The sequence below is a fragment of the Periplaneta americana genome, chromosome 7 (genome assembly GCF_040183065.1).
Source record: "Periplaneta americana isolate PAMFEO1 chromosome 7, P.americana_PAMFEO1_priV1, whole genome shotgun sequence".
NCBI classification, from domain to species: Eukaryota; Metazoa; Arthropoda; class Insecta; order Blattodea; family Blattidae; genus Periplaneta; species Periplaneta americana.
In genome coordinates, this window is record NC_091123.1 from 121372970 (window position 1) to 121382338 (window position 9369).

Here is a 9369-nt window from a genome sequence, read left to right on the forward strand (position 1 = left end):
GCATGATCGGAGACCAGAGCACTGATACACAAGATAACGAATACTGAGTTACTTAATTTCAGGCTATTTGGTTTCTTACTAGCATCGTTCCTAAATTCACTTCAAAAACTGCAAAAAATATTATAATATTACGTAAATAAAAGATAAATATATACATAAATCGTGTAGTTAAATAGACAATGGACCTTCATGACTAGATCGACACTCCGCACAGAAAGGAAAGCTTTCGTGTCGTTTCAATAGCTCAGACGCTAAGACTTCTGCGTCTCGTGTAGAAGGGTGCGAATTCGATTCCTAGTTTACACAACGATTTTTTTTTGTTTAAATAACTTTGAAATAGCTAAATAACGTTGAAATAGAGTTTTACAAAGTCCTGAGATTAAGTGTTAATGATCACAGCCAATACAAGATTACAAGTTATAATATTGTAAACGTTAATTTAATGAATGCATTTATGCATACACACATACAATGTAAATGCATATTTATTAAAAATTAACAATTAAAATGAAATTAAAAAATATTCCTAAGCCACACAGACAAACTTTTACAAAGGTTTAGAGTCCTTAGGCTATGCCATTTGTTGAGTAGTTATTACAATATTTTATTAGTAGCTTTCCCAAATGTGTAAGAAATGCACTCGCACAAAACAATTTCTGTTAAAAGTGTGGCTTTGGATTATTTCATTCTCACCCCTTCAGGTGATTTAACTATTTTATCTACGTGTTTGCAATAGTGTTTAATTTAATATTCATTCAATTTGTTCATGTTATGATTGAATGAAAAAGCACTGTTGCAGTTATTGACTAATTACATATATTAATACTAATTATTAAATGCATCTCTTAAATAACCAATTGTATTATCTTTTGCAAAATCTTGAATGTTTAAGTTGTCAATAATATTTCTGTACTATATACTATAAGACATTAGAAGAATTTGCAATAGATTTGGGGTCCTCTAGTTTATAATCACTGGTTTTAACGAAAAAATATTTTCTTTCTTAGAATATCTACAAGTTTAACTTCAATAATATTCCGAATAGCTTTAATTGCATTATCTGAATGTTGTACTTTTCTATTCGAATGTATTCTATTTCCCTCTTTCATAATTTTTTATAAATTACATCGTACTTCTTGTAGTATTTAAGAACATGAGGATCATTACATTGCAACTCATTACATATACACTCTTCTTTTTAATACATGAGATTTTTAAGTCCCTGCGTTATCTACATGTTTTTACTTTTGAATGTTTTCACAACATTGAGTGGAGAACATCCACTAAAGTGATTCTGAAATTAAAGTGAAAAATACAATACAGTTACCCTTCATATCAGTAGAGCCAGTATCATATACGTTTTTCCAAGATTCATTTTGTAGACATAAATGTAAATAGTCACTAGATAAAGCATTTACGACCCTTTTTCAGTTTTTAAACTAATATTTTGAAATTGTTCAGTGACATTGGAAACACTTAGGATTTGTTTATCATGTTCATACAAGCCATTGATTATAGGTTCTGTCGAATAGGAATTCAGTCTAATTCTGTGTACAAAACTTTTATCAATGGCTGTGCTACTTCAGGTTGTATGCTGGTGGGAAAATGGCTCTACGACTAAGGTTTCCAGTTTCAAGGAGTGAATTTAATTTACTTTTACGGAAAAGTTCCGAGAGATAATCTATGTTTATGTCACTACAGATCACAAATTCCATATGAGATTTCTGAAGTCTTTTCTTTACAAATATTAATAAATAATGTAAGAAATATGAATGATTGTAGTTAGAAGTGTGATTTACATTATAAAACGCAAGAAGTTACATTCCGCGGCAACATTAGAACTTTCAATGTTTGGTTTTGTCGTCCAACGCATAAGCACGGACCTATTCAATGCTTATGTTAATAACCTACAATTTAGCTGTAGCAATGTGGTGTGATAACTTGGGATTTGTTTACTTAACGTAATTAGATTTAATTTGATTAGTTTCGCAACAATAATTGGACTTCCTGTTATATCCTGTTATTTAAATATTTAATTTAGGGTTGATTTATTAACTCTTACTGTGCAAGATGCCCCTTACTTCAATAATTCTATATCACGCTAAATAGTCATTGTCTCCACTAAAGTATTATCGTCATCCCTCATTTCTCATCGTGATGGCGTACCCGACGTGACATGAGACAGCGAGTTATAGCTCTAGTTGGGGCTGGATATGGGGCTAGATCTGCTGGGCGTTTAGTCGGTGTTCCTGGAAGTACAGCCGCGAGGGTGTTCATTGTTACAAAATTCAGGGGAGGTCGAAAATCGCCCTATTCCTGGGCGTCCGCGGATTTCTTCATTGGAAGAGGATGCTCTCTTATCGAGACAGTTCGACTGGACCCCTTTCGGACTGCTAACGAAATAAGAGCAGCATCTAACTTTCCTGGTTCTTCACAGACTGTGATCAGCAGGTTGAGGAACCGATGTATTAGGAGCCGGAGGGCTGCGCAAATGGAAATATTGGGGGAAGCACAAGCTGTCAACCATCTTGCCTTCGCTACCAATCGAGTGGATTTCGATTGGAGAAATGTATGATGGTATGTGGACAAGATTTTAAGTTAACGGGTCTCTTTTTATTTTTTATGATATTTGTTTCAGGAAGAATACTTTTAACTTCCAAGTAAGATTTATGTATTTTTTGACGAGGTTCAGCCCACTTGTAGACCAAAATATTGGGCATAAATTATTCCATATTTTTCGACAAATTATTCAGTCGAGGAACTCTGAACAAATTAATTACACCTCAATAAAAAAAGAGTTTTACCTGGGATCGAACACGAAACATTTCGGTTATACGGTGGAACCGACACGCTACTATATGAGCTACCGAGACAAGACAGTGACAGCAGCAGTCTAGAATGTAGATCCGATAGCAGGCATTTGCCATTCGATACAGACAAGCATGATATTTCGTTACCCGAGCTATGTTGTGAAATCGTGGCCTTAAATGGCTGTCTTCTTCGTGATCTTTATTCTGATCCTTGTCCTTGTTGTGGTCCTTATAACAATTCTTGTTCTATTTGTCATGGTACTTATCGTTATACGATATCGAGTGAACCGCGCTGTACAACCTTAACTTCCGATAACCAAGAATCGTCTGATTATTTTTAAGGGTAACTGTACGTAGTTTGCATTATCTGTTTAGTTTTCTTAGTGTACACTAAAATTAGTGAGATATGTGGCGAGCAAGGGAGTCTGTTGAAGACAGTGAACAACATAGTGATGACGACAATAATAAGTAATGTTCTTACTTGTCCTGTTGGAAAAGGTCATTCATTAGAGAGACAAGCTGCACATATTATAAAGAAATATAGGTATATCTCTTTTTCAGTGAAGAAGGAGGCAAATGTGACTCACCAATTGCTAAAACTGTTTCAAGATCTTTAGTAAAGAAGATAATTTCTATCAATATAACACTCCTAAAAGAAATCTCAGATTGCACTACAAACACGAAAATCAAGAAATTTGATGATTTCGGACGTGATTATAATACGACGCACCATTTATGAATGTTACAACAACCACATATCCCCGACATTGGACATCATTTTAACTGCAGTGCAAGAAAAACTACAAAGCACGGATTGCGCATTACTGTATTGGTAAAAAAAATATATATATTCTATGTCTCAATTGTTGCTATTCTGAAATTTGTTAAATTCGCAATTTTATTATGTTAATGTATAAAAGAATGAAACTATTATTTTTAGTAGGTTATTTTACGACGCTCTATCAATATCTTAATTTATTTAGCGTCTGAATGAGAAGAAGGTGATAATAACGGTGAAATGAGTCCGGGGTCCGGCACCGAAAGTTACCGAACATTTGCTGATATTGGGTGATGGGAAAATCCCGGAAAAAACCTGAACCAGATAACTTGCTCCGACCGGGAATCGAATCCGAGCCACATGGTTCCGCGGCCAGCAGCACTAACCCTTACTCCACAGGTGTGGACTGAAACTATTATTATATGACTGAAATAAGTATAAATTTTTTCATATTTAGAAAATGGATCTGAAAGACCCAACCCGTGCAGGACTTACATAACTTTTTATGATCCCTTTCACTGGCGGGTTAATAATTCTCACTTAATAATAGTAATATGAATAATAATAATACTAATACTAATGATAATAATGATAGTAATAATAACAGTATTATAATAGAATATTAGTAATAATAATAATAATAATAATAATAATAATAATAATAATAATAATAATAATATCTAGGTAACAAAAATGACAAATGTTATTAGTGAAAATAAACATAGATCGTAAGTCGGACGTTTAAGTGAAGTACTCTAGTAGATGTTCCAACGCTGCTTCCTTAGTCACGTGTCGAGTTGTATAACAACAACCTCTGCGTAGCTAGTTTATTTCATTATTGTACGCCTTCCCCTGGTTTTTCTCCGAGCCAACGTACAATATATATATATATATATATATATATATATATATATATAAAGAGCCAACTGGCTAGTCTCTGATATTGAGACAACTCATCCTGCCTAAGGTTTTTCCGTGGTTTTCCTAAGGCGCTAAGACAAATGTCGGGATGAGCCCTAAAAGAAATGGGCCACGGACCTGCACTCATATCCCCATGAATCTCCCTAATTACTCTAAATTAATTAACAATTACATCTCTCCCCTCTCTTCGTAATTGAATCATATAGCCAAATGGCTGGTCTCCAAATTGAGACGATTCAACAAGGCTGATGACAACAATCACTTCCTTCATAATAGCCAAATTGGCTAGTCTCTTATATATGAGACAACTCATTCTGCCTAAGGTATTCCGTGGTTTTCCTAAGGCGTAAGACAAATGTCGGGATGAGCCCTATAAGAAATGGGCCACGGACCTATTCGCCCTTCCCCATATATATTCCCCTTTCTTATAAACGACGTATGCCCTAGTTCAGAACCTATAAATTGTCTATTAAACATACGAGGTCACTTAATTAGTCGCAATTTGAAAGGACAGGGACCTCTCAAATTGCAGATTTAGATTTCACGGCGCTTCTCCCGACTGCCTTCACATGCTTTGTCATCGAACAACAGATGACAGCGTCTTGCCATCCTAACGGCAAACACCAGCCATCTCCTCCTCGCCCCGTTCCGTGATCACTTGATCAAATCTCAGTCCCCCTCGCGTGTGTGGTACCTAAGAGGTTACGTCCAATTTCGGCATCCCCTTCAAAATTTTCTAGAGCTCCTTCAGTGGAGCAGCGTAACCCGGAGTGAGACTAGTGGCCAACAGGCTTGGAGCTCACATATTTAGTTTTGTACAGCCCCCAAACCCTTGCAAGGACGCGTTTTGCGTACCTTTTAAATTTGTCCTCCCAATTCTCTTTCGATTTTCGATGGCGTCGAGATATATATATATATATATATATATATATATATATATATATATGATATATTACATTACTGTTCTCTGATTCATATTATGTTTTAATAATCACTGCTTATTGATGGCTTATAGTCATTTGTAGGAAGTGTGGTGTTGAAGAATTTGATCTAGAGCTAGAATTATAATCCTGACCGATCGAAGTAAATATTACGTAAGATATTCCTCATCATTTTTCAATAATATAGATAAGATTTATAATAATCATTTCGAGGATTGTACTCCGCATACATTTAAGTAATTATTTCCGTCAGCCATGACACCTTGATTGTCCTAATCCCTTTTCGAGTACGAGTGTAATGTTAATGTGTTGCATGGGGATGCATGATATAAGTGAAAAGGGATACCGTCGGTTTCTTGGTAAAAGTGACCAAGTCCAAAATGCAAAATTGTTGGAAAAGGGCCATTTAAAGGTTTAATGATGCATCCAAAGATAACTGTACTACTTTAGATGTTAGTAATAAGTTATTTTGAAGGTAAGTGTGCTATATTATTAGTTTTTAATATAAACTCATGTCTTAAATTTTCATAATGCTTGGAACCCTTGGAATGTGACTTGGTCACTTTTACCAAGAAACCGACGATATGTGATACGTGTATCAGTCTTCCCTGTATGGAAACTGCATTTTCATTCATTACCCCTCCTACAAGCAGACGAAGACCATGCTTGTCGGAAGAAAAATAAAGAAGGTAAACGTGCAAATATTAATGAGGCAGTACAGCAAGTGGCCAGCTTAAAATATTTTGGCTCCACTATGAGCAGTAACATGCTCTGCTGCCAGGAAGTCAAAAGGAGGATATCAATGGCTAAGGAAGCTTTTAATAGAGAAATGAGCTTCTTTTGCGGACCTCTGGGAAAAGAAATAAGAGACTAGTGAAGTGCTGTGTGTAGAGTGTGGCATTACATGGGGCAGAGGCATGGATATTACGACGAGGTGAAAAGAAGTGACTAGAAGCATTTGAAATGAGGATATGGAGAAGAATGGAACGTGTGATGTGGACAGACAAAATAAGAAATGAAGCTGTGTTGGAAAGAGTGAATGAAGAAAGAATGATCCTTAAAGTAATCAGGAACAGAAAAATGAATTAGTTGCAAATATCCAAAAAAAAAATATGACACAAGTTCAGATGAGTTCAGTGAGGTCGATACTAGTGATTATGACTTTGTGGAAAAAACTGAAGAATCATTTAAAATACGGTGGAAGTAGGTGATTGGGTCGTAGTTTCATGCAAAAGTAAAAAAGCTATTAATAGATTTGTTGGATGCATTTTAGAGTCAGGACTTGTGAAGAATGGACTATGAAATTCTCACCACATAAAAGTGGCAGAAAATTTATATGACTAGAAAAATGATGTTTCTGTGATTGGCAGTTCTCAAATTAATACTATACAGTACTTTCACAATCTACATTTATAGATGAAATTTAACATTTAATTTGTTTTTATTTTAATGAAAGTTTTGAACGACTTTCTTTGGAATACATGTAAGATGTTAAAATCTATTGCGATTAATTTTAGCAAAAATATTACTGATAATCCATTGCACAACTTTGAAATACCTTTTGAAAATGGACCATTAGCATTGTAAACCAAATTTTGAATATAAACTAACTGTATCATATCCCATGAGGAGTGTATCACATATTCCCATGATAGGGAGGACTGATACTCTTTACATACAGGTAAAAATTGATTATTTTTTGTGTGTTCAAAAAAGTTTTTAAATAGTGTATTTTGTTAATGTTATCAATATGCTCTGTGTAACTAAGTAGTTGTGTAAGGAAAGCTACAGGAAGCTTATTTAGGACCACAATATTCATTTTCATCTATGTGTATCAAGCATTTCCAGTGTCCCCTATCACTTAATCAAGTAACTCGGCTTTGAAATGCAGTCCAAGCTCGTTCTTATCTTAATACTATAGACCTACCTATATATTTTTACACAGTTTATTATTATTATTATTATTATTATTATTATTATTATTATTATTATTATTTTCACATTTATCAACCTGGACACTAGTACTACGTCTTCTCTGAGAGAATTTTTATGGAGGCAACCGACTAACAGATCCCAAACCATTCCAGCTGATGACACTACAATTCTGTCTGTATCCAAATGTTGAGAGGAACGGGTGTGCGAATTTCAACACCAATTCACAAGGTGATCGGGCATTGCTATGGTATGATACAATCGAGATAGGGCGTATGGTAACTGGAAATTACTCAGAAAAAACCTAGATGAGGCAATTTGCACTACGAGTATCACTATCGATTTTTCAATTAACACGCAGGATTAATCGGTACTCGAACTTGAAGTGCCAGAACGACAGGCAGAAATTATATTTTAGGTGTTCATCCACGCGACTTGTGCACCATCAGAAAAACGTTTGATAATGTGAATCACTTCTTATTATTAGAGAAATTAAATAAGATAGGAATTAATAGATTTGTTTTGAAATTATTTGCATCTTATCTTAGTAACAGTACACATGTAACCAAAATTGATAATACATTTAGTAGCCCTCGAAATATTAATATCAGTATCCCACAGGGGACTCTCTCGGTCCAATTTTGTTTTTAATATTAATGATTTATTGGCAATTAATTTAAAAAAAATTCAATGCTGAGATATTTTCGTATGCGTATGACACGGTTGTTCTTTTTGCTGGTAAAACTTAGGATGATACATACTTTAATGCAAATAATGGCATCACATTGATTAGAATTGGTTTGATTTCAACCTACTTGTCTTAAATCATTCTAAAACTTTGGTTGTACAATTTTGGTTAACATCTCTTGGTACGGAATCTCCTGATTGGCTCTTGTGTTTAAAATTCATACATCCAATTGTTCTTCTAATAGTTGTTACTATCATGTTCTAAATGAATCTCCTCAAGTTAAATATCTCAGAATAATAATTGACCACCATTAACGTTGGGATAAACATATTCTTTTTCTATGCATTAGATTAAGAAAAATTATTTGCTATTTTGTCACCCTACGAAATTACTTGACAGTCCTTACTTTACGAATGATTTACCACGCATTAGTACGAACTATAGCCTACTATATAGAATGGGGTAGTGCTTATACTGTAGTACCTCTCTCATGACAATAATTCTACTATTGAAAAGAATAATGAAAATATGCCTTAATAAACTTTTGGTTATTCTTCTTAACTGTTGTACTCAAAATTTGAAGTATTTGACATTCCATCAAATGCAGAACAATGTATTATTGAATTTTGTGCATTAAAACCGAAATATATTTAAATTATATTCACACAAATATAAAACCAAAAGATGAGACAACTTATGCTTGTCAGTACCTAAAAGTACTGTACCACAACTGTTGCATATGATCAAGTAGCAACTTCGGTCCAAGGCTTTATAACATGATAACAGCTAAATCCCCAGACATAGAATTTGCTAATGCTCCTTATTTCAATAAATCAATTTTAAAATAGCTGTTTAGAGAGAAAATTTAAAGTTCAGTTATTGCGATATCTGTGTTTTTCTTCTTTTTTATTTTGTTTACGTTTTACATTGTTATGTAATAAAATGTCTTAACATTATGTGGAATGTCCCCTGATCACGAATATGTAACTTATTCTTTCTGGGGATGCTACAATGTTTTATATAAAAAAAGAATATTTATATTTATTCTGACAATAAATTATTATTATTGTTACTATTATTATTATTATTATTACTACCGGTATTATTATTATTATGTGGTAGGAGATTGCTAGTATATATCTTATAGGCCTACTGTAACCACAAAACTTGCATAGAGAAACACCGTTCGAATATACTTTTGCTTTACTTATACATTATGAAAGAATTTATTGCTATTTTAAAATAATCCACATATTTGAGTTAAACAGAATTTCAATGTTTAAGGGCTATGGTTGATGC